The following is a 26,701-nucleotide window of genomic DNA, read 5'->3' as shown; positions in this document are numbered from 1 at the left end:
AGAGCGGCAGAGGAAGAGACAAAGAATCTTATGCAGACTCCATGCTCAGCGCAGAACCCAATGCAGGGCTCAATCCCACGACCCTGGGATCATGACCTAAGCTAAAATCAAGAGTCAGACTCTCAACGGACTGAGCCGCCCAGGCGCCCCATGAGCACTCTTTCAATTATGCCTGGTGGTCCCCATTCCATCTTTGGCCTGCGCAGCCAAGTTTTAACAAGAATCCTGTTAAGTAGGTTTAGCAAGAACCGCACGTCCCCCCGTCCCCCCCCCCCCCCCCATCTGATAAAGTTCTTCATCCCCCACCTTTGGTGTCTAAGTCCTTGGCCTGCCTTTAATGAAAATCCTGTTTGGTCAGTTCAGCAAGAATCCCCCTACTCTGTTGTCTCCTCTTAATTTTTCATCCCCGAAGCCCTCACCATGCTCCTTGGTTATAAACCCCCACTTGTCCTTGTTGTATTTGGAGGTGAGCCTCATCTCTCTCCCCTTGCAGTGGTCTTAAAGTCTTCCTTACTGTTTTAACAACAGTCAGAACAACTTTTATAACAGACACATCTACTTTTTTCTTTTTTTTTTAAGTGAAGCCAGATCTAACCCAGGAACACGGGCTTCCATTTATGAGATTCTTTTTTTTTTTTAATGTTTATTTATTTTTGGAAGAGAGAACATGCACATGCCTGCAAGCGGGGGAGGGGCACAGAGTGGGGGACAGAGGATTCAAAGCAGGCTCTGCGCCAATAGCAACGAGCCGCATGTGGGGCTTGAACTCATAAACCGCGAGACCATGACCTGAGCCGAGCCGAAGTCAGACACTCAACCGACTGAGCCACCCAGGCGCCCCCGTTTATGAGAGCTCTTAAGAAGGAGTATGGACAAAATTTATTTCTGGATTTGGTCTCCTTTTTAAAAAACCTCTTGTGGTCTTTGATTTTTCCAGCCTCTGGAGGATGAAAATCAATTATTCCCATTTGCTTCTGAATGGAGCTCTTCAATTACAGACGCTAAGAACAAGCTTGCTTGAATGAGGGCAGTACCAGTCCCCAGGGGAGGGGACCAGATGGGTCAGTGATTTCAAAGTCTAGTGCATTTTAGAAGATGTTGTAGGAATTGCACATAATGGGTATGTACCTTTAGTTTAAGTGATGGTGAGGTTAAGGGAGGTGAGTAAGTCAACAGGGGGTTACCAAATCCCAGATATTCTACATCCTAAAACAGTTCACAAATTTGTCTCTTTCTCTCCATTTCCAAAGTCACTGCCCTACTTCTGAAATAACCTCCAAGATTATCTTGATTACCTTAAGTCTCTTCCTTCATCGACAAAAGACAAAAAACACTCTCTATAACGTTGTCACTATTAACTTTCTAAAATACATATACAAGCGGGTATACCTTCCAAAGAGCTTTGGGTAACTCTTGCCTATAGGAAAAACTTCCTGCCTCTGCCATGCAGTAAGAATCTTCCCAAGCTATCCCAGTTACCTTTCTGGCTCCACTACCCTCCACACTCTCGTACACACCCTGGGCACCAGACATGTGCCTCCTGTCTTTGTACTTGGTATTCTCTCTGTTTCATCCTATTTTAATCTCTGTGAAATCTCAAACATCCTTCAAAGCCCCAATCAAATGCCACCCTGCTTTTCAGGTGGTATTAACTTTATCCACATCTTTTCTTTATAGTCCTCTACTTACAGCATTACAATACTCTGGTTGTTGTTTTTTTTTTTTTTTAATTTGCTTACATTACAATACTCTTTTTTTTTATTTGCTTTATTTCCTTCATCAAAAAAACAAACTCTTCAAGGGCAAGGGCCTTGTTTTATTCCTCTCTCGTTCTCCAGTGCCTAAAACCATCATTTCCGAAACCTTTACTTGAGAGATGAGGAAACTAAGCCATACTGAGGAGAAGAGATAGCTAGTGAACAGCTGAACCAGACTGGAACCGAAGCCTTGTGTCTTCCTATGAAATGTTCTTTTTACTACAACACTGGCCAGGATAAACCTACCTTCCTTCCTTCCTCATATGACACTTGTCCTCAGCTCTCTCCTTTCATCACCTCCCCTGCCCTTCTCCCTTTACTTCTTCTCTTCATGAAGTGACCTATCAAGAGGCTTGAACATCCGGCGCCACAAACAGATAAATGCCCTCATTGTTAAGGCTCAGAGTCATTTTGCTAATGGGTAATCTCAGTGTGAGGAATGGTCTGGTACTGTGAGGTCAGGGGAAAGGAAAGGAGGTGGGGTTCAGTCCATGAGGTTTGCAAAGGAAGCCAGAGCATCCTGACGGGGCTGATGCGCAACAAGTAATCTCCCACTCTCGGGCCTACCTGGCATCTAGTCCATGGCAAAGACTTCTTATTCAAGTGCCACCATTCACCCTGACCAAAAGAGTCAGGATACAAGTAACCACCCCCTTTGTGGAATCATTTTACTACTAACCTCCTCTCTCCTTTCGTTCTATGGAGCCAAGGTAACTTCCCCAAGCAGAGCATTTCCTTTCTAAAAAGCACATTCTATTCTTAAAGAAAACAGGGCAATTATTTCTTAAAACATATACTTACAGGTTATACAGACTGAATTTTGCCGTGTCAAGCTTTTCTGTTTGAACTAATTTTAAAGTCATTTCCCCATAATTTAGTAAGCACCGTAGCCACTTAGTTGCAACTTCTGTTGGTGAAAACAGCTGAACAAGGCACATTGCTTTGGAAAATTTTAAAAAACAAAACAATAACACAACAAAAACTTTTGGCTTTAACTAAGTCCAGGGTTCCTCATTTTTTTTGCTATTTGTGATACGTTTTAAATCTTGTTTAATTCTAGAGCCTGCCTCAAGAACTCTACCAAGATCTGTATTTAATCAGCCTCTCAAATCTATGCTATTTGCCAAATACCTTTTCTAAAGTTCCCAAAAAGCACCTACTACCCTGTCCTTGGAGTCTGTCCAAAAATAAGCACTCACTCTGGATGACCGAAAACCCTGAAAGAACACCTGACTGAAAAAGCAAGGGCATGCTGTGTGTAGTATCTACCAAATGAGAAATAAGAGACTTGACCTTGAAAGTTATCAAAGAAATAGTTTCCCAAACTGGAAGGCTTTCCCACCAACAGCTTTTTCCTTCTCAGATTATAAATGTGCAAGAGGCAGCCATTTACAACAAAAACTCTATATGGGAAGAAATATACCTCCATATATCAGTGACTAAGAGGAAAGCCCTATCATCTCCCAAAGGCCTAGAGTATGAAGAAACCCATATGATTATGTACCTTTAATGAGTCTAATAGATGTTGTCTTTTGGAAATATAATGGCTGCAATAGAGTCTACTAGGTACTAGGTACCATATTAAACACCTATGTTAGAGCTCTAACCAGTAAAATAAGAACTCCCATTTCACAAATTTTAACATGCTCACAAAAAAGTACATAAAACTAAAGAGAGGTGATGCCACTTGCCCAAGGACACACAGCTAGCATAGGAAGCCAGCATGCAAAATTCTTCTCCCTGATCCACCATTCTATTAATAATGAAAGCCTTAGTTTTACTAGTGAAAGTCTATGGACTCTAAAAAAAAAGTTCTGATATTTCTGTATTAGATCCTAATACTTATGCCTTTGTGCACACATGTATATAGCAATTACTGGCAAAAATTTAGAGATTGAGTCAAAGCAAGGCTTATTATGGCTCTGAACTATAATATGAACTAAAAATCCCACACTCCCAACTGGTTCTTTGAAAAGATCAATAAAATTGATAAATGTCTAGCCAGGCTAACCAAGAAGAAAGAGAAGACACAAATTACTAATATCAAAAATCAAAGAAGAGTGGAGCACCTGGATGGCTCACTCGGTTAAGCATCTGACTCTTGACTTTTGGCTCAGGTCATGATTTCATGGTTCGTTAGATTCAGCCCCGTGTCAGGCTCCATCAGCAAGGAACCTGCTTGGGATTCTCCCTCTCTTCCTCTCTCTCTGCCCTTCCCCCACTCACTCGCGTGCTCGCACGCACGTTCTCTCTCTCTCTCTCTTAAATAAATAAACATTAAAAAAATGAAAGAGGAGTCATCACTACTGATCCATGGACTTTAATAGGATAATAAAAGAATATTATGAACAACTCTATACCCACAAATTTGATAATTTACATGAAACGGACCAATTCTTACCAAAACTCACACAAGAAAAAATAGATCATCTGAATGGACTTATATCTATTAAAGAGACTGACACAAAAATTAATAACCTTACAAAACACAAGGCACCAGGCCCAGATGGTTTCACTGGTGAATTCTACCAAACATTTAAGGAAGAAATGATACCAATTCTCTGCGATCTCCTCCAGAAAAGACAAGCAAAGGGAACACCTCCTAACTCATTCTAGGAGGCCAGCACCACCCTAATACCAAAACCAGACCAAAGACATTATAAGAAAGGAAAATTACAGACCAATATTTCTCATAACCCAGATGCAAAAATCTTTGAGAAAGGACTATTAAATCAAATGTAACAATACACAAAAAGAATTATACACCATGACTAAGTGGGATTTATTCCAGGTATACAAGACTGTTTCGACATTTGAAAACTAATTAATGTCACCTATCGTGTCAACAAGCTAAAGCAAAAAAATCATATGATCCCACCAATATATGCAGAAAAAAGCATTTCACAAAAATCCAACACCCATTCATGGTAAAAATTCTCAGAAAACTAGGAATGAAGAGGAGCTTCCTCAATTTGATAAAGAATATCTACAAATATACCTGTAGCTAACATCATACTTAATGACAAGAAACTAGATGCTTTCCCCTAAGATCAAGAAAAAGACAAGGATGGCCCCCGACCATCGCTCTAATTCAATGTTATACTGGAAGTCCTAGCTAATGCCATGAGAAAAGGAAATAAAAAGTTTTCAGATTGGGGGGCACCTGACTGGCTCAGCTGGAGGAGCATGCAATTCTTTATCTCGGGGTCATGAGTTCGAGACCCAAACTGGGGACAGAGATTACTTAAAAAAAAAAAAGTATTCAAATAAGGAAGGAATAAATAAAATAGATAATATGGAAAGTCCTGAACAATCAACAAAAAAGTCCTCCTAAAAATAATTATAGCAAGGTTGCAGGACAGGAAGTTAGTATACAAAAGTCAATTGCTTTTCTATATACTAGTATATACCAGTAATGAACAATTGGAAATTTGAAATTAAAAACACCATCATTTACATTAATTAGCACCCCAAAATGAAATACTTTAGTATGGATCTAGCAAAATAGGAATGAGATCTATATGAGAAAAACTACAAAACTCTGATAAAAGAAATCAAAGATCTAAATATAGAGGCATTCTATGTTCATGAATGGGAAGATTCAATATTATTTAAGATATCAATTCTTTTTTTTTTTTTAAACATTTATTTATTTTTGAGACAGAGAGAGACAGAGCATGAACGGGGGAGGGGCAGAGAGAGAGGGAGACACAGAATCGGAAGCAGGCTCCAGGCTCTGAGCCATCAGCCCAGAGCCCGACGTGGGGCTCGAACTCACAGACCGTGAGATCGTGACCTGAGCTGAAGTCGGACGCTTAACCGACTGAGCCACCCAGGCGCCCCTAAGGTATCAATTCTTAACCAAGTTGACCTATAGATTCAACACAATCCCAATCAAAATTTCAGCAAGTTATTTTGTGCTTATCAACAAACGAATTCTAAAGTTCATACGGAAAGGCAAAAGACCCAGAATAACCAATACAATACTGAAGGAAAAGAACAAAGTTGGAGGACTGACACTATCTGACTTCTAGACTCACTAAAACTGCAATTATCAAGCCAGTGTGGTATTTGGGATACACACACACACACACACACACACACACAAAAATAGGATCAATAGAACAAAGAGCCTAGAAATCATCTCCCACAAATATATTAATCTTTGACAAAGGAACAAAGGTAATTCAATGGAGAAAGCATGGCCTTTAAAACAAATGGTACTGCAACAACTGGACATCCACATGCAAAAAATGAATCTAGACACAGACCTTACAGCTCTTACAAAAATTAACTTAAAATGGATCATTGACCTAAATGTAAAATGCAAAACCATAAAACTTCTAGAAGATAATAGAAAATCTAGATGACCTTGGGCTCAGCAGTGACTCTATAGATACAACACCAAAAGCATGATCCATGAAGGAAAATATTGGTAAGTTGGACTGCACTGCAATAAAAAAACTTCTGTGAAAAGCACTCTTAAGAGAATGAAAAGACAAGCCACAGACTGGGAGAAAATCTCTGCAAAACACGTACCTGATAAAGGACATGTATCCAAAACATGCAAATAACTCTTAAAACTCAACAATACGAAAACAATGCAATTTAAAAGTGGGCCAAAGATCTGAACAGACACCTTACAAAAGAAGATAGACAGATAGGAAAGCAGTATACGAAAAGATACTCAGCACCACATGCTGAGTTAGGGAATTAAGGTACTGCAAATTAAACTACAATTAAATACCACTACATACCTACTGGAATGGCTAAGATCTGAAACACAAACACCAAATGCCGTTGAGGATGTGGAGCAACAGGATGCTCATTCGTTGCTGGTGGGAATGCAAAATGGTACACCCACTTTGAAAGACAGTTTGGCAATTTCTTATGGAACTAAATCCAGGCCACCATATGATCCAGTAATTGCATCTGTAGCACTCAACTGAACTGAAAATTTATGTCCACACAAAAACCTGCGGGTGAATGTTTATAGCAGCTTTATTCATAATTGCCAAAACTTGGAAGCAACCGAGATGTCCTTTTGAGGGTAAACTGTGCTACATCTAGACCTCAGAATATTATTCAGCGATAAAAGGAAATGAGCTACAAAAAGACATAGGGAAAGAAGTTACACGTGTATTACTTAAAGAAGCCAGTCTGGAAAGACTACATATAGTAAGATTCCAACTACAGTTGACCCTTGAACAACACGGGTTTGAACAGAGCAGGTCCACTTACGCATGGATTTTTTTTTTTTATATATATAAATACAGTACAATACTATAAATGTATTTCCTCTTATGACCTTAACATTTTCTTTTCTCTAGCTTATGGCATTTTAACAGAATACAGTACATATAGCATACCAAATATGTGTTAATCAAGTGTTTATGTTGTCAGTAAGGCTTCCAGTCAATTGCAGGCAATTAGTGGTAAAGTTTTGGGGGAGGCAAAAGTTATACATAGATTTTCGACTGTCAGCACCCCTAACCCCCCGCATTAGTCAAAGGTTTAACCAGTAGAGGCAAAACAATAAAGACAGTAAAAGATCAGTGGTTGCCTGGGGTACAGGGGATGTGGAGGAAAAATGAAGATGAAACACAGGCTATTTTTAGGTCAGTGAAACTACCTTGTATGATATTGTGATGGTGGATATACACATTATGCATTTGTTAAAAGCCACAAAACTGTACAACACAGAGTGAACTCGAACGGACTTTAGTTAATATTTCAATATTGGTTCATCAATGATAACAAGTATACCACACAGTCAAGATGCTAATACCATGCATACAAGGTGCTAATAATAGGGGAAACCAGGGGCGCCTGGGTTGCTCAGTTGGTTAAGCGTTCAACTTCAGCTCAGGTCATGATCTTGCGGTCTGTGGGTTCGAGCTCTGCGTCAGGCTCCGTGCTAACAGCTCAGATTCTGTGTCTCCTCTCCCTCTGCCCCTCCCCTGCTTATGCTCTCTCTCTCTCAAAAATAAATGTTTAAAAAATTAAAAATAATAATAATAATAGGGGAAACCATGGGGGTAAAGGGGAGGAAGGGCTATATAGGAACTCTGTAGTTTTTGAGCAATTTTTCCTATAAATTTAAAATTTCTCTAAAAAAACTGAGGTCCCTGGGTGGCTCAGTTGGTTAGCAGCCTACTTTGGCTCAGGTCATGATCTCAAAGCTCATGAGTTTGAGCCCCATGTCAGGCTCTGTGCTGACAGCTCAGAACCTGGAGCCTGCCTCGGATTCTATGTCTCCCTCTCTCTCTGCCCCTGTCTCAAAAATAAACATTAAAAAATAAATAAATAGGGGCTCCTGGGTGGCTCAGTCAGTTAAGCGTCCAACTTCGGCTCAGGTCATGATTTCGCAGTTGGTGAGTTTGAACCCCACCTCAGGCTCTATGCTGACAGCTTGGAGCCTGGAACCTGCTTCAGATTTTGTGTCTCCCTCTCTGTCTGTCTGTCTGTCTGTCTGTCTCTCTCTCTCTCAGGAATAAACAAACATTAAAAAATTTTAAAATAAATAATTTTTTAATTTTTATTTAAGTCTCTTAAAAAAATCCCACACTCCCGGGGCGCCTGGGTGGCGCAGTCAGTTAAGCGTCCGACTTCAGCCAGGTCACGATCTCGCCGTCCGTGAGTTCGAGCCCCGCGTCGGGCTCTGTGCTGACAGCTCAGAGCCTGGAGCCTGTTTCCGATTCTGTGTCTCCCTCTCTCTCTGCCCCTCCCCCGTTCATGCTCTGTCTCTCTCTGTCCCAAAAATAAATAAACAACGTTGAAAAAAAAATTTTTTTTTAAAAAATCCCACACTCCCTAAAAATGAACACTAATGTCAAAAATAACAATGTACAATGTATAATCCAAAACATGGGAAGACAAAAATCAGCATCAGAATGAAAAGGGGCAGAAACCAACACGGGTGGTACAATTCAAATACAAGTCAAGATCCTAACTTTCCACTCCCTGCCTGCAGTCTTCAGTTCTCAACTGAGGGATAAGTCGAACAGAGGTTGGATGCAATTACCCAAATCGAAATATTACAGAGATAAAAGAAACTGTAGAGATCAGCCACCTACTCACTCACTCTTTAGGTGGGGAGCATGAAACCTAAACATTTAAACTGTCTTAGTGCCAAGAAGCCAACAGATTACATCTCTTTTAAGCTACTAACCTCAAATCTAGACCATAAAACCGAAGAGTATTTGAGCTCTGACCACTTGTGATTGACTGTTCACAGCACATCTCCAATTACTGTGTCATGTACTGCTAAGTACCAGTTGTTCTGGTAGAGAACATTTTTCCTTGGAACCTAATTCCTCAAGGAAATGAGAGATGACCAAGGTGTGACCTAGTCCTCAAAAGACAGCAAAATATTTTAACTGCATATTGGTTGGAGAAATTCCACCTGACCACTAAGAATCCCCAAAAGACTCTGAAAGAAAATGAGACATAATAAACCTCCTAAAATTAAAGGCAGTCATAGTGCTAAAACCTCTCTGTATCCAAACTGCTCAACTAGGACAATGTTACTTAGAATCCAACAGTTTGTAGGCTGTTATTATTATTAACCCCTAAAAGGTATCACTTCTTTTCTTTTTCTTTCTTTCTTTTTTTTTTTTTTTTTTTTTTAATAAGGTATCACTTCTAACCACCCCAACAACTACACTGAGAATAGCTCCTAGAAGTCTCGGATCTCAATTTAATTTCCTGACTCCTACAGTGTGTGCTCAGTCCTGTTCCCCACACAAGTCAGACCACGTCCCTTTCAGCTTTCCTAGCCCAGGTCACAAACTGCTGCTTCGTGACATCTCTGAAATGTCTTTAAAGAATGAGCAGCTGTCAATTTTAAGGACTGACTAAAGTTATACCAGGAATGTCAGGAGTGTTGAACATCAGAGAACCTGATGTACCCATTAACATATTAAAGAAGAAAAACCATATGTTCCCTTCATTAGATATAAAAGATTTGTGAACTCAAAACTCTCTGGTGATTTTTAAAAAACTTCTTTGGGGGCAAGCCCCTCCCCAGCTCATGCTTTGCGCAAGCTCTCTCTCTCTCTCAAAAAAAAAAAAAAAAAAAAAAAAAAAAAAATATATATATATATATATATATATAAAAAGAACTTCCATAAACTAATGTCAATGATATATAGCAGAAAAAACCAACTTGCAGATTATGTATCATTATCAAAACAAAAATGGAATATATTTGTAAAAGCATAGGGAAAAACCCTAAAATTACATATATATATATATACATACATATATATATATATATATATATATATATATATATATATACACACACACACATACACACATACACACACACACACACACACACACAAATACACATAGAACTGCTGGAGAAATTGAAGGGAGGAAGACACACTATAGATTCTATATTGACTTTTCCCATCATGAAGACGTATTTTTTTAATAATTTAAAAATTATATTTTTGTTTTAGGAAAGTTAGGATCAATAGCACTCCTAGTTGTGACTCAATTTTATATCAAATGTACAGAGAAGACTGTCTACTAAGAATCATCAGAAGAAAAATATTTCTGTTATATAGACTGATATAAATTAAATCATCTCTCATTTCCATTCTTCCTCCAAATTCTCGTCCTCATCGTGTGTGTCACATGCAGACTCCCATTGGTGCCGTAAGGATAAAGGTCATACCAAGGGTACTGCCCTCAATGCTCTGCACATTGATTAAATACATTTCTCAGGAGAAACAATGTGAAACAGCACATTCCAGGCTTCTTGGATCCATCTTCAGGTCAGTGAACTGTATCGGTCAACTCAGGGTGCTCAGTGAGATAAGGAATGTATAATTAATCTTTTCATTATCTTCCAAATTTATGGGCGGTTGTTTTCCAGAGCTCCCTCTGTGCAATCTCAACTTCAGAGACATAAAGTGCTCATCAGACAGTGCAAAATACACTCTGTTCTTAATCCACATAGCTGCTTATCTTAGTACTATTCTTGGCTCAAAAGATAAGTGAATAGTCCCTTCGAAGTCAAATCTGGAAATGAGAGCATTAGTGGCCATCTAACCAGGATCAAGCTGACTAAAACTCATTATGCTTACACCACAGCACTTCCTCCAAAGCCTGCTCAGGTGGCCTCGGCCACAGTCCACAAGAGCTGGGAGCAGCTTGCTGTGGTTGGTTTTTGTATCTTCATATACTTTGCAGAAATTTCTTCTAAGCAGAATAAGGAAACCATTAACAAATACTATGTGATGCAAAGCATTAACTATCCTTAGCATATTCTCTAATACTTTTTCTTTTTAAGGTTTATTTACTTTGATAGAGAGAGAGAGAGAGAGAGAGAGAGAGAATGTGTGCATGAGTGGGGGAGGGAGGGGGGGGAGGGAGGGAGGGAGAGAGAGAGAGAGAGAGAGAATGAGAGAATGAGAGAATGAGAGAATGAGAATGAATATCCAGTCAGGCTCTCTGCAGAGAGCCTGACTCGGGGCTCAATCTAACAAACCGTGACATCACAACCTGAGCCAAAATCAAGAGTCAGCTGCTTAACCGACTGAGCCACCTAGGTGCCCTGCAAATACTTTTCATTTGTGATTGCTTAAAAGCAAATAGCAGAAGGCAACTAAATACTTCACCACAGTGCCTGTCATAATATTGCCAAGACAAACTGGACTAATTCATGATAAAAGTACTTATCAAATGCATACTACAACCTAGATGTCCACTGAATCAACAAGATCTGCAAGCAAATTCCACAAATCTGAGGAAATATACAGGATCAGATCAGGTGAGTTTGTTGAGATGATTTGTGAATGCACTCCTGTGAAGCTGTTAAAGAGACTTCCTTCCATTTTCCCTGTCTGCAGGAGGCATGCTTTCTGATCTGTCCCATCCCTAAAGGTAAAGAGTCTGCCCTTCAGGGAAGGACTCCTGCAACAGACAGACAGACAGCGCTGCTGGTGATCAGCCTGTAAGCCTGTCCACTTCAGATGTTAATGTGAGTGAGCTCACTTGGCTGCAGATCAAGGCCACAATTACCACCTTTACTGGTAATAAAAGTGGTATTTCTATCTCCATCCATCTGTGTATATTTCAGTCTTTCCAATTCCTGCAAAAACTAATAAAGACAGGTATTCTTTTTAACTGTTTCCCTTATACTTCAGAAAACCCACCTCCAAAGAACCTAAAAGCAGTGCTCTAACCCTTTATATAATCTATAATCAGATGTTTTTAAAACAAAAATTCAGAATTCTCAGGACAACTGGTTATACTCTAACATTGTAGTTACTTACGAGTTTCAAAGCCATTGTCAGACTCTTCCAAACTCAGAGAGGGAAAAACAGAAAACAACAATGTAAAAGATCATTAAGGTATCTCAGGAGTCAGAAAACAAAACTAAGTAAAGGATAAAAATTCAAATGTGACACAAACACACTTCTGGGAGAAGAAATAGAGGAATAAGTATGTTATATGCATGGCATAGACCGTGGCCATGAGAGGCATGTGACAAACATTTGTCCACTGGGGGGGGTAGACGTCTGTGTACGTGAAGAACAGAATGATTTGTGACAGGGCAGGGACAATGATACAGGCCTCTTCCATAGAGCAATTTCACTCCATTCCCCAAGGGAAAGGAAAGCTCTTTTTGGGGAAGATATTGGAGACCTCCCCTGCCCTTTAATTCTAAAAAAGCCTAAGTAAAATTGATTTTTTTTTGAAGCCCATTGAATAGGCGTAAAAGGATTGTTCCCAATCTGCTTGATGCCTGAAATTCTTCTAAGAAAAAAAAACAAAAAAAAGCCTTTTAAACTGCAATTAGAAATAAATGGCTTAAAATATGCTTTAAAAATGGTTGAGAAGTAATGCATTTGGTACAACTACATTTTACTTAATTATGAATAAGTGACATCAAAGCTTTCCTAGCTTGGAGGGAAGGAAAAAAGAATAGGAGGTCAATAGGCGCCTTAAGTGGAAGAGAGGTCACTGCAGAGGGAGGTATAGGTTAAGGTAGGAGAGGAGGATGTAAAACCATCACTTAAAATGATGATGTGTTAGAAAATTCAAGTGTCCCAACATATATTAGACCAAGTTCTACAAGAGTTGAGACTACGAGGTTATGGGCTTAGTTTGGGCCCTAGCACCTTGCCCTAGTAAGTTTCCCCACCATGAACACTATACAGACTGTTACCAGACTAATTTCCCTAAAGCCAGAGTCTAACCATTACTAAGCTACTCCACAACCTTCAGTGGCACCCATCAGCCTTCAAAATGAGGTCAAAATGACTCAGTGAAGAAGGGTTGATGACTTGTGTGGTCCAGCCACAACGTCTATTTCCCAATCTTATTTTCTTCACTACTTCAGACCCCCATTGATTCAGCAAACTTCAGCTTTTCTCCAAATATGCACTGCCTCTTGGACTTCAGTGCTTTCCCCATCTGCCTCTCTCCTGATGGTCTGTGTTTTGATGCTCACTACAGAGGAGGGGGTGCTGAGCACTCTAAACCAAGTTCCGGAAGCCCCCTTCCCAGTTGCTGGGAACGTGCCTCCCCATCACCACTTCGTGGGGGAGTCACTTATTTTAGATAAGTAACTTGCACCTCCCTTCTTTCAAGGTTCTCCTTACACAGCTGGTGACCAGAGATATTTAGGAAGTCTCAATGCCACTTTTAATATTAAAAATGCTGGCGTGTATTTTACCCAGTGGGGTTTTTAACAACATGTATTAATTTCAAGTGTTTTATGCCTCCAGGATTTAGTTTAAACACAGGAGACAACTAAAACTCCAGGAATGAGGAGCCCACTTATTTTAAGCAGTTCCCTTTCACAAATTCAAGTACAAACAAAGTCTAACAAAGTCAGAAAGTCCCAGCTCCACATTTAATCTCAGCAGTTTTTAATGCAAACTAACGTTAGGTAGTCCCACTTCTGATTCAGAAGATGGAGAATTTAAAAATGTAAAACCAGCCCATCCCCAGGCAGAGAAGCATGAAAATGGAGTCAGATCTCCTAAGCATATAGTAAGGACAGAACTCAAGAGATTTTCTTATATTAGAGTGAATACAAAGTGGCCACTGCTCTAAAGGAGATAAACACAGATGAAAGAAGAAACCTGAGCAGCTTGGTGTTTGAAATAACTGAAAAAAGTGATCCGCAGCAGCCTTATAAAATAAATTGGGAAAGAACAAGAAGAAACAAGGTTAAGAGAAGCAGGGTGAGGAAAACAGAGAAGAGTAAGACAAGAGTGTTTTACCTGAGATGTAGACACTTTTTTTTCTTTAAATGCCTTAGCCAAAAGAAACAGGTTTCACATGTGTAAGAGCAAGGGAAGCTTGGTTCAGAGCCAACCTGTCATGAAGCCCAGTTTCCAACACTTACTAAGAGGCAAAATTGCAAAGATTTTTTCCTTGTGTCAAGTGCCAGGGGAGGGGGGGGGGGCGGGGAAGACCCCCTAAGCTATATGCACATGCAAATGAGAAAATGAACAATAACTAGACAGGGTCCTTGAGTAAGGCCAAAATAATTTATTTTTTTTTTTAATTTTTTTTTCAACGTTTTTAATTTATTTTTGGGACAGAGAGAGACAGAGCATGAACGGGGGAGGGGCAGAGAGAGAGGGAGACACAGAATCGGAAACAGGCTCCAGGCTCTGAGCCATCAGCCCAGAGCCTGACGCAGGGCTCGAACTCACGGACCGCGAGATCGTGACCTGGCTGAAGTCGGACGCTTAACCGACTGCACCACCCAGGCGCCCAAGGCCAAAATAATTTAAAGCTAACCAAGCTCTAGGCAAGCTCCAAAGACTACAGTGAATAAAAAACCAATTTCACCCAGTGTTGTAAGTGTCCTGGGAACTAGAATGAGGGCTTCCTTCCTCATCAGCTCTCTGGAAAATGCTTCAATTTGTAAGGGGAGTAAGAGAAAAAACAAAGCTTCCAACTTTCCAAAATACACAGTTATTTGGTTGGTTCTTCCATTTTTCTCCCTCTCTCCAGCTCACTCCTCCAAATACCACAGTATACTCGTCTAGAGCCACAATTTCTGGAATAACAGCCATAAAATATCAGCTATTGACTGCCACATGTTTTTTAACCTCAAATGAAAATAATGTTTGATTGCATTAATTCCCATCTAATTCATTAGTAGTTTTCAAAGGCATTAGCCCTTAAAATGCTTTTGGAAGATGTCAGTCAAAGCTACAAAAGGGTAGGAAGAAATCGGTACGATATCAAAGGAAGTCAAGTGTTTGAAGGAAGGGCAGCCAGTTGCTTCCAGAAAACTTACAGTTTTTCCATGTATAAATCCAAAACAACCTCCTTTCCATCACTCTATGCACGACCCCTCTGCCACCCTGCATTTAGAATCTTTTCAGGCTTCTATTTCTAATAGCTGACTTCAAAAACAAAATCCATTTAACCAATGACATTTAGTCTCTCAAAGTGGTGCTGGAATGATCAGTGACACAAATTTAAATTCTACACTGCTAAATTAAACTTTCAAAAAAGGACTCACTCTTCTAACTCAACAATAAAAATAAAAATAACCAATTCAAATGTGGCCAAACGATTTGAAAAGATATCTCTCCAAAGAAGAGAGCTAATGGCTAATAAGCACAGGAAAAGTTGCTCAATATCATTAGCCGTGAGGGAAAAGCAAATTAAAAAATCACTTTATACCCACTAGGATGGCTAAAATAAAATGGACAATAACAAGAGTTAGCAAGCAAGGATGGGAAAAAACTGGCACCCGTATACACTGATGGGACTGCAAAATGGTACAGCCTTTTTGGGAAACAATTTGGCAGGGCCTGAGAAAGTTAAAGGGAGTTACCATACAACTCAGAAAGTCACTCCAAGAGAAATGAAGGCATACGCCCCCCCCAAAAACCTGTATATTAATGTTCAAAGTAATAGCCAAAACATGGATACAATCTAAATTTTTACCAACTGGTGAAAGGAGAAGTAAAATGTGGCAAATGCATAAAATGGAGTATTATTTGGCAATAAAAAAGAACAAAGTACTGATACTTGCTATTACATAGATGAACCTTGAAAACATTATGCTAAGTAAAAGAATCCAGGCACAACGCAGACTGCTATGGATCACTTTTTCTAGTTATTTCCAATACCCGGCTGCTCAGGTTTCTTCTATTGTCTCTTCTGATCTCCTGTTTGTGTGAAATGTCCAGAATGGGCAAATCCATAGAGACAGAAAGAGTAGTAGTTGCCTGGGGAGACTGGAGGAAAATGGGGAGTAAATTCAAGTGTGTAAAGGAGTTTCTTTTGGGGGGGGGTGATAAAAATGTTCTAAAATTAAGACTTTTGTGATGTCTGTACAATTCTGTGGCTATATTCTAAACTACTAAACTGTACACTCTAAGTAGGTGAATTTCATAGTGTGTGAAATGTATCTCAATAAAGCTTAAGAAAAAATAACACACACTATCTGACTGGTAGATATGACCAGGGTAAAGACAAGAATAACACATTCAGGTTATGGCATATGAATCTGTGTCTGTCTTGTCTCAGATACAAGCAGATGCTAAGAATCAGAAGCTTTGGACCTAGAAAGGGACCTGAGAAAGCATCCAAACCAACCCCCTTATCTTCTAAATGAAAAAAGTATGGTCAAAAGGGGGAAAATGACTAAGGCAGAGTTGAGGCCAGAACTGAAGTGAAGGCCTAATCCCATGCCAGATTCTCCAGTCTCTCTGTGCCTTAAACTTTCTCAGCACTACCCAGGGTCTTCCAACTGGCTGCTGGAGGTCTAGCCTCAGCCCAGCCCATCCCTCCTCCGGAAGCTATCAACTGTTCGAAAGTAACTCTCTTGTATCTGCAATTATGTGTCCATTAAACTTTGAACACAGACTAAAATACAGTCAATGTTTCAAACCTCTGACCTAATGTATGCATAAGGATTCTTTAGTTGGAAAATAATATGTAAAATGGAGAAAAAAGATGAGTGTACATTATCTGGAAATGTGGGAACAGTAAAATATTAAGTCTTATTATTCAACACTACCTGTTCTATACAGGGGCTATTGTGGAATTACAGAAATGAAGAAAAGTGCTTCTCCTAGAGTCTCTAGTTTACAAATGTAACAGATTCACTCATACAAATATGTTACTGGCGGGGCGCCTGGGTGGCTCCGTTGGGTAAGCATCTGACTGCAGCTCAGGTCATGATCTCATGGTTTGTGAGTTTGAGCCCCACCCACATCAGGCTCTGTGCTAACAGTGTGGAACCTGCTTGGGATTCTCTCTCTTTCCCTCTCTCTGCCCCTCCGCCATTTGTGCTTTCCCTCTCTCTCAAAAATAAATACATAAACTTAAAAAAAAAAAAGTTACTGTGTAAAATAGAGATCCTACAGAAAAAAAACAAAACAAAACACTATGAATCCAGAAAAGGACACTCACACTATTAATCGTCTAGTATTTTGTGCTTCTTACTCAACCATTTTCTGCCCTTTAGCTCTTTGGAAGTATCCAGAACATAAAGGGGTGTTATCTGTCATACATTCATCTGACTGTGGATTTCCCCAGGCTTGCATGTAGACCATAGGGGACTTTCCTGAACGCAGGAAAGGCAACTCAGCAATTGACTTCATCCCTCAACCCCCAGACTGGTTGGAAGAAAAGGTACAGCAGTTCCCTCCTTCAACCATTGTAAGTCACTCAGGTTTTATAAGATTTAAATATCTCTTAAGATTTGGTGGTTCCATGAAATAGGGCCATTTTGTTAGGAGTAGAAAAAGAGTAAGGGGAGGGGCCAGGGGTTCTTCTTTATAAAGATATAACTTGTTTCTGAGAAATTCAGAACTAAGAAAGCATGAAGGTCCAAGCCTTTATTTGAGATAAGCATAAAACCCTTCCCTAGACCAAAGTAATAAGGAAGAAGGGTCAACTTCTGATGGGTAGTGTACCAACTGGAAAGAGGACTTGGCTACACATGTGATCACCATGATGGGAATGAAACAAATACTACTTCTCAGGAGACCTAACATTCCTAAGTTTGCAAAACTGCTGTGAATTTCCATGACAGGAAATTGTGCAAAGGCAGAGAAACTGGCTTCATTAGAGACAAGCAGAAGAACAGGAAGGCCAAAAGAAGGAGGAGACCATTAGAGCCCGCCACAGGTCATGTCCATCAACCCTAATGCAATTTTGTGCAGAATGTCAGCATCTCTATTTTACAACAGGAATCTGTTTTAAAATTTAGAAGAATTCAACAGCCTGCCCAGGTCACACAGAGAGCATGTGGCAGGGCTAGAGTATGAACCCTGTTTTGCTGGACTCCACAGTCCCGGGCTCCCACTGCCTCCAGGACCATCCATTTACTACCTTCCTTCTCACAGAAGCTCTTTCTCTCTCTCCATTACATTCCTGTGCTTTATCCACTTATGTTGTTGACCCTCCAAGAACAGTCTTGGAGAGATACCCCTACCACCCCATTGCTAAATCCTCCCCCAAAAAACAGTGAGAAAGAAGTAACCATCCAGATAGCTACCCTAGTGGGGCCATTTTGTTTATCACTGTCATTAGAATATTTAGCCATCTGCCACTTTGATTAAAATTTTTTCTTCATGCTTATTTTTTTTTATGTGTATTTATTTTTGAGAGAGGGACAGAGTGTGAGTGGGGGAGGGGCAGAGAGAGAGAGAGAGAGAGAGAGAGAGAGAGAGAGAATGAATCTGAAGCAGGCTCCAGGCTCTGAGCTGTCAGCACAGAGCCCAACATGGGTCTCAAACCCATGAGCCATGAGAGCATGAGCTGAACCGAAGTCAGACACTTAACCAACTGAGCCACCCACGTGCCCCTTTATTCTTTTGAAATCTTTTCTCTCTCTCCTTATTGTAAAGATCATACTGGTTAACCATTACTTTTATTTGAAAAAAAATTTTTTAATTGAAGTATAGTCAGCACACAATGTTACATTTGTTTTAGCTTTATGACCATTACTTTTAGTTATGAGACCCAAACACTTGAAAAGGCCCTGTTCTAGTAGGCCTTGCTTTTATCATTTTTTCCCCATGTAGTTCTGGCTTATTCTTCATGTTGGTGTTGTATGGCTTCTGAAATCAATGAATGAGATTTTTCTCTTTAATTATCTTTCATTGATAGCTCTCTCCCCCTCTCTACACAACAACCCCTTATAGGAGGGTACAGTTGTCACCCTAATTTATCATATCAATGAGGAAACTGAGGCACAGCATGGTTGAGCACCTTGCCCAAAGTTGCACACCTAGTAGTGTGGCTGGGATTCGAATCCTGTGGGCTCAAAACCCCAAAGCCACTAAATTCTATGCACTTTACAAAACCTGTCTCACATCTTCATGACAAATCTTATCTCCATTAAATGGACTTAGAAACTGAGGCTCAAAGAGGTTAAGTGACTTGCCCAAGGTTACACTTGCCCAAGCTTGTGCCAAGCTAATAAGCAGGCACAGCAAGTGTTCACACCAGGTCTACAGGACTCAAAAAAGCACCTATTCGTTCTTATGTGCCACCACGCGGTATTCATTCCTAAAGCAAATTCCTCAGGAGAACCAAAAAGAGGAAACAAAATGCCATCTTAAAAATGGCGGCCCCAGCTAACTAACTGATGGGAGACTGGGAAGCAGAGTAACAAACAGTAGGGACGCAAGAGCCAGACTGCCAGGATTCGAATCCCAGCCACAGTACTAGGTGTGCAACTCTGGGCAAGGTGCTCAACCATGCTGTGCCTCACTTTCCTCATCTATATATAAAACAGGGTAACAACCGTACCCTCCTCATAAGGGGTTGTCATGAGGATGAAATGAGCCAGGGCTTGGGAAGTATTAGAACAGTGTTTGACACAAAGCAGTGGGGGAGGGAGGGGACAACAACTGTTCAAAAAAGAATCACTGAAACAGAGCAAACATGGATAAGGTCCTTAGCCCAATTCCCACCCCACCCCCACCAAACTGCCCCCCTCCACCTCCTGCTGGGATGATGCTTTTATTGGGCTTTTGGGCTAGAGCCTTGGCCTGGGGGAAGCTAGGACTCTTTATCTAAACATTGCTGGTGTCATTCCTGTGACAGTGCTCCAGACAGAGGGATTCCAAGCATGAAAATCTGAGACCTTTCAGATGATCCTGTGGTGCTTGGGGCTCAAAAGGGCTTCTCTCCTCTGTGTTTCTTCCTTTGCAATCTCAAAAGCAATCACATCACTGACAGCTCCTAACCATGGTAGCTGAGGGCTCAGCTGAGGGCTGACATCTGAAACAGCAGAAGCACAAGGAAGGGGGATAATATCTCCAACTTCGATCTAAGTTCAGAAGCTCCCTCAGGGACAACAGGGCTGTGGCCCAAATACCACCTGATTCTCCTTCTCCAAGAAGCCCGTGCTCAAGAGGGTCTAGGGGAACTGGCAATAAAGTTGAACAGCAGCCACTAGGAAGCAAGTGCCAAGTCCGGGCTCTGCTGACAGCTGACCAAGTCGAGCTGAACACGCTATGAATGAGGAAGGGAAATGCTAACCTCGTCTACTGCTCCTGCATTCAAACTGCAGCCCCAAGGAAGCCACCGGTTTGGGGAATGGAGCTGCGCTTAGGGTTGCTCTTGGTTCCAAGGGGTAATCACTTTCTTGCTTGTCATGAAACCTTCCCCTAACCTGCTCTTCCTCTCCATTCTCTCGCTGACCAGATTTTTGCACGGCTATTCATACCAGACTGAAGACCCAGGTCACCTTGCACTTGTCCCCCTGTGTCTCCATCAGTCCTCAAATCCTCTATGTTAGTACCATGTCAAAAGGCTACCTACACCTACCCATTTTTCTTTACTACTGTGGCGATCACTTAGTGCCGACCTAGATGAGATGCACTATGAGAACAGCTTCCCAGCTGGCAGCCTGGCCCTTGTCACTCTCCTCTTTCTCCTCACTCTGTAAGTCCACCGAAGACTCATCTGCTTGAATTTCCAGGTCCTTATGTCATTCACAGCTCAGAAATCCCTAGTGGCCCAAATGGCCCCTGGTACCCCTCTGCAAAAATTAATCTTTACATTTATGTTATAATTTATCAATCTCTCCCACCTCCCATGCACAAAATCACATAACCCAATCTAAACTCCTGTTACCTTAATGTTTCCTTACAGCTTCTATAACACATCATGTTCCTTCCTATTTCTGCACCCTTATGCACACTGCTCCCCTTGCAATTATTCTCTTTGCATGACTCAAACCTTCAGCTCATGTCAAGGTCTACCAATGAAGCCTCTCCTGACCACCTCCCACACCTTACCTCCTCTTCCTCTGAATTCCTCTGGCACTTACATCCTGTACCACATCACTTTTTGTACATACATACATACGTACATACATACTGAATACTTAGTATGTGCCAGGCATCATTCTAAATGTTCTATGCTCATTTAATCCTTCCAACAACCTGATGGAATTATTCTCATTTTACAAATTGACAAACTGAAGCACAGATAGGCTATCTAGCCCAGAGGCCCCAGCAGAAAGCCCTGGAGTCAGGATGCAACCTGGTGCCAGAGCCTGAACTCCTAATCACTATATAATCATTACACACTGCTTCATACTGCACCAGGGTTATAAGTTACTCACTGGCACGATCCATGCCAATATGCCCTGCAGTCCATCCCCAAAGCTGTACACTAGCTAATACCTGGTAAGTGATGACAAGAAACAACATCAAGTCCCCAATCAGGGACTGGTTCTGGTGCCTAGCAGCAGCTACAAGAGGTGCTTTTCCCCTCCTGGGAGGCTGGGACCTGGGTAACAGGTCATCTGTCAGATGTAAGCCAACATCCAACTAATGTGAGTATAAAATCCAGTACAAAAATCCACCTCAAGTACAGAGACAGAACACACTTTTGTCTCTTTGTCTACACACTTTACAGTGAGAAATACTTAAGAATTCAAGTAAGTTGCATGACACAAATTAGAAGGGTCACAAAACAATTCAAAAGGTTCCATTTTGGAAACTGTGAATAAAATGATGCTGTCCCCTTAGAGAAAATATCTTCAGCATCATCAGCATTCTCCCCCCACCCCCAACTCCACCCCTGCACTCAATAAGTCCAGGGACAAGAGATCATGCATCTAACATCATTAACCCCGAGAGGAATGGCTCTAAGAGGGTGGGAACACTGGACTTCCAGAAGACTCTAGAAACTCCTGAGGGACTATCCTTCTTCCTTTAACACATCTAATCAAAGGCATGGATGGTCAAGGGAGGCCATAAGTAGCCGTCAAAGAAGTTTCTCAACTACCACAGGTAAGTTTCCCAAGCTCCCACCACCCAGAGAATGCCCTGGAGAGTCCATGACTCCAGAATGTTCTCCGACTCCACTGGTGAGCACTGCTCACCTGTATCCTCTGAGGGTAGCACACCAGTGGCTGGGAACATCCAGGTTTCTTTACTATAACTTGTGATCATCAGAAGATATAAACCACACCAGAGCAAGAGCCACAAAAATACAACCTTAGTCATAGTTTTGCTTCATGGTAGCCTGGACATGTTAACACATATAAAAGGAGCTGAGCTTTTTTACAGCCTCCTCTAGTCTTACTTCCTAATTCAAATCCACTCCTGATGAGAATCCCTCAAGACTCTCTCTAAAGCAGGGTTTCTCAACTTCAGCACGACTGACATTTGACCAGAAAGTTCTTGGTTTTGGGAAACTGTCTTGCACACTGTCTATGTTTATAGCGCCCCTGGTGTGCACCCACTAGATGCCATAGTACCACGCCCCACCCCCTGAGTTGTGACAACAATCATCATCAATGTCAGAGAGTAGGGAGGACCATTCCTGGTTGATAACCACGGCTCTACAGAAACTAAAGAAAGCTCTCTTTGGTCTGAATCCCAGAGATCATCACCCCAACCCAGTTGCAAGCTGAAATTACTTTTCCCTCAGTTTTCCAATCCACATACAGACCTCCACAAAGATTCTATGGACAGAATCACCCTGAATAAGATTCTCTCATTCTTGGTTTAAAAAAAACAAAAACAGAACAAAAAGCAAAACACAAAAAACAAAAAACAAAACAAAAACAAAAACCTCTTCCTTCATGTCTTATCACTTCAGCCTCCATGGTTTCTCAGCTATTTCTCTAGAAAGGTTCTAACTTTCTTATTCAGTTACCCCCAGGCCCACAGGCTTACCCTGCTATCATATGCAGTGTGTAAAGGTGTAATTACATGCTCATTATCTGGTCACAGCGAGGGACCAACCAGACTCCCTTTCCTTGCATCCTTGATGTCATTTGTCATACAGGACTTGAGGAAAGCCATTCCACAAGCAAAAACTAGGAGAAAAATGTATTAAAAGAGAGTTTACTGAAGGCCCCAAACAAATGGGTTTTATTTTAAAATAATCATTTACAGAGGACAGGAAAGAAATCAAGAGTCTGCTAAGATAGTTAAAGCTTCTGAGAAAAAGAAAAGAGCAATGTGAAAATATAATTCATACAGGCCAGTAAGGTACTAAGAATTAAATGTCTCCTTGTAAATAAATGCAAGGAAGAAATATGAGAACACTTAAAAGACCAACAGAAATAAACGTAACAGTAACTGCTGAGTTGCCAATTTTAAAAAAAAATAGTCTTCAACAACAGAGAGGCAAAAGATCAACATCATTAGGTAGGAAAAGTAAAAACGATATTAGAGGCAATTAAGACTCTTCTAAGATCAGATAATATTAATAAACGTACTAACAGATTCTTATGCCTCTGTCTAATTATTTTGCTTCCTCTTCCGCCTCCTTGATCATTTCAGACGGATTTTCTTGAAATGGCAGGAGCCACCCATTTGGAAACCCCAAGGTCCCTGTGCCAATGGTTGCCAAACCACATACAGAAATAGCAGCACTGCAGAGAAACATGAAACTTAACAAATTACCCCCAAAGAATGTCTCCTTCAGGAAGGGTTAAAGGCTGGGAAAAACAGGAAACGGTACTTGTAGAAGCTTTTTTTGAAAGCAACTAGGCTCACCACTGCAGAAGCTTTTTGAAGCAAAAAAATGTGTACAAATCTTCAACGACTTTATGAGGACTATAGTGAGTACTGAGGACATAGGTCTCTGGGACTTATAAAAGCGTAAGGATTTTGTTGAAAGAAAAGCTAGAGGAAAGTGTATCTGAAACCAAACCCTGACCAATCTCTATCAGACTTCATAGACCTAGCTGAATGGTTCATATTAACATCCATAAACACATGAGAAAAGAAAATACACACACCAAAAAACCCTCCATCCAATGCCAAGTACAAATAGATCCTGGGAGGCTGTGGGGCCAAGCCAACATTCACAGTGCATTCATTTTTTTTTAAACCTCCTCTAGGTGTCTGAAGGCACGAAAAAGAAGAAAAAAGAAGAGGAGGGAAGAAGGAAGAGAGAAGACAGGGGATGGAGGAGGGAAGTGGGAGGAGGGAAGAGGGAGGAGGAGGAGGGGAAGAGGAAGAAGAAGAAGAGGGAGGAGAATAGGAAGCAGGAGAGGAGGACAAGGAGGAGAGGAAAAAGAAGAAAGCAGACACCCTTCAAACAGCTTGCAGGCTCTTGGAGCACAAAGCTGTGAGGAGCAGCATGGAGCCCGACATTGGGCACAACACGCTTAACTAAGAATCTGAGAGCTGACCATCTTCCTATCAGAATTCAGGACACCTTTCCTAGGGTCTCAGAAGAAGAAAGGCACCTCCCTTCTCAGACTCTAGCTCCCCCACAATCCGCCTATTCCATTACATGCATGATGGAGCTTGACAGACCTCAGTTTAAAACTATACAACTTAGTAGCATCCTGAGCGTGGGCAAGTGGCTTAAACTCTAAGTTTATTAAATAAGAATTAATGTGAAATTAAATAAGACATAACAGGAAATGTGCTTACCCAGTTGCTGGCAGCCAGTATGCATTCAATATGTGCTATTAACATTGTTATAGCAGCATCTTCAATTGCTCCCTTTCCAGCATGTTTTCCCACTGCCTTCAGATGTGGTCAGAACAGAGAACCAAACAGAGGAAAAAGGCTTCACTGGGTCGCACTGCCCCAAAAGCCATCTCATTTCAATTTTTCCTGTCCTTACCCAACTTTGGAAATCAGTGTTCTATACACAGGGAGACTCCCTACCCATTCGCCGCACAGCCTCTGAAGGCAACCATCAGCTTTTCCCCACTTACTAGCTCACTGACCTCGGACTTATTACTTAGCGCTTCTGTGCCTCAGTTTCTTCATCTGTAAATGAGGATAAAAGTGCCCATTCATATGGTTTTGTGAAGACTCAACGTAAAGCATTAGTACTTCAAATTACAGTAAGCGTGCTTGAAATTTTAGCTGCTAATGCTCTCTACTTACACTTACCTTCAGAGTCTTGGTCAAAAAAAGCATGTCACTTACATAGACAACACAGACAAGGGGGAATCCAGGTAGGAAACAAGCAAGGAACAATGTTTTAAACGATCTGCATGTAACAACCTGAAGGAGAGTATTGATTTATTCAGAACATCTAGCTAGATATGTTCTCCTGAGTCTCCCCGCAAACCTCTAATGCCCATAACATTTTACAAAACAAAAGTCCTTGATTCTTTTACTAGCCAATGACACTGAGTCTGCATGTTTGACTAGATGGACCCACTTCCCAAAAGAACTTCCCAAGGGGGCTCAAGCTGTTGTAAACACCAAATATCAGTTGTCTTGATAAAAAAGTCATTACCTATACCATAGTCTGATCAGAAGGCTTTAAGTTATACTCGGGCTTTTTGAAAATATAAGTCATTACACGGATACCTAACACTAGAAAAAAAAATTTGAATAAGGTTTTTTAAAGATGTTAACATTTAAAAGATGTGAACATTTTCTTGAAGGACTTAAAGTTAACAATAAGGATTCTCTCTCCTTTCTCCCATATCTTCAGAGTTCTTACAGAATTTCAGAGTAGAAGGAGACTTGGATATTTTTGAAGCCAAGACTTTCATGAGCAGCTACATTTGGAAGCTCCTCTGAGTTGTCCTCGGGCCCTCAGTTTGGGTGAGGACTGAACAAACCAGAAGAGGATTTAACTCGCCATGCAAGTCCTCCAGGCCTATTGCACTGCACTGGAAACAGCTCCAGCCCGGGTGCTAATTAATCACACAAGAGCATGCCAATCCTACTCTGTTGTTTTCTAAAACGTGCAAATAGAAAATTAACATATAATGATGTTACAAAAGGCTGGTACCCCAATGTTTCTCAGAGGAAAAAGCAAACATTGTATTATTCTGATGCATTAGCTTATCTTTCCGCTTAGATCATCTCTAGTCCCAGTAAACCTAGGCTTCCAAGTCCATCTGTGGTTTGTTGTTTCAAAAAAATATTCAGACGGGAGGTGAAACCTATTCTTTGACAAAGGGCCTATTTTGATAGAAAGTCTTCACACATTCCATCCTTTGGATACACTGTCTAAATTTTTTGTACCAACCAGAGATCCAGGTGGCCTAGAGGGCATGATTAATTCTATTTTTAACTTTTGGGCAAACTAAGAAATGAAGCTATAAAAATAGATGATTCTCTGCTCTCTCCTCCCTCATGTTCCCAAGCTTGTTTTTGTCCAGAATCTTTATCTGTCTGTATGACACTCTCAATGTTTTGTGCTATTAAAGTACTGCAGTTGCTCAAAATCAGATGTATCCAACTCAGTATCTTCCCAACATGAAGAATCCATCCCGTTAACTATTACTTTTGAAGTCTACTTGTACTGCTACTTAGAAAAGAAGCAATAAGGCCCTGGGATGGTAACTGAGGGCAGGGAAACAGCTGACAAGTCCTCTGCAAGGCAGTGAGCTCAGGACAAAAATAGTATGTGCCATGAAGCCAGGCAGACCTAGGTGAATGGCACTGAGCGCATTACACAATTCTCAGAAAGGGTCTATTCACACCTACCTCAGAGAAGCTGAAGGAGAATTCAATAAGAATATATCGAAAGAGCCTAGC

General features: G+C 40.9%; 1 protein-coding gene and 1 long non-coding RNA gene across 6 annotated transcripts in view; one reads left to right on the top strand and one right to left on the bottom strand.

The window, feature by feature from the left end:
- The window catches only part of ANKS1A (ankyrin repeat and sterile alpha motif domain containing 1A), a 179,071-nt gene that overhangs the window by 124,308 nt on the left and 28,062 nt on the right, over positions 1-26,701 (bottom strand). The gene's annotated exons all lie outside the window — the stretch shown is intronic.
- Positions 10,073-18,370, top strand: LOC122238608. The gene is made up of 3 exons (XR_006217601.1): positions 10,073-10,543; positions 11,472-11,541; positions 17,224-18,370. It is a non-coding gene; the product is annotated as an uncharacterized LOC122238608 (long non-coding RNA).

The sequence above is a fragment of the Panthera tigris genome, chromosome B2 (assembly GCF_018350195.1).
Source record: "Panthera tigris isolate Pti1 chromosome B2, P.tigris_Pti1_mat1.1, whole genome shotgun sequence".
Lineage (NCBI taxonomy): Eukaryota > Metazoa > Chordata > Mammalia > Carnivora > Felidae > Panthera > Panthera tigris.
The sequence above is the reverse complement of the archived record's forward strand: the minus strand, read 5'-3'. Positions and strand labels throughout refer to the sequence as shown.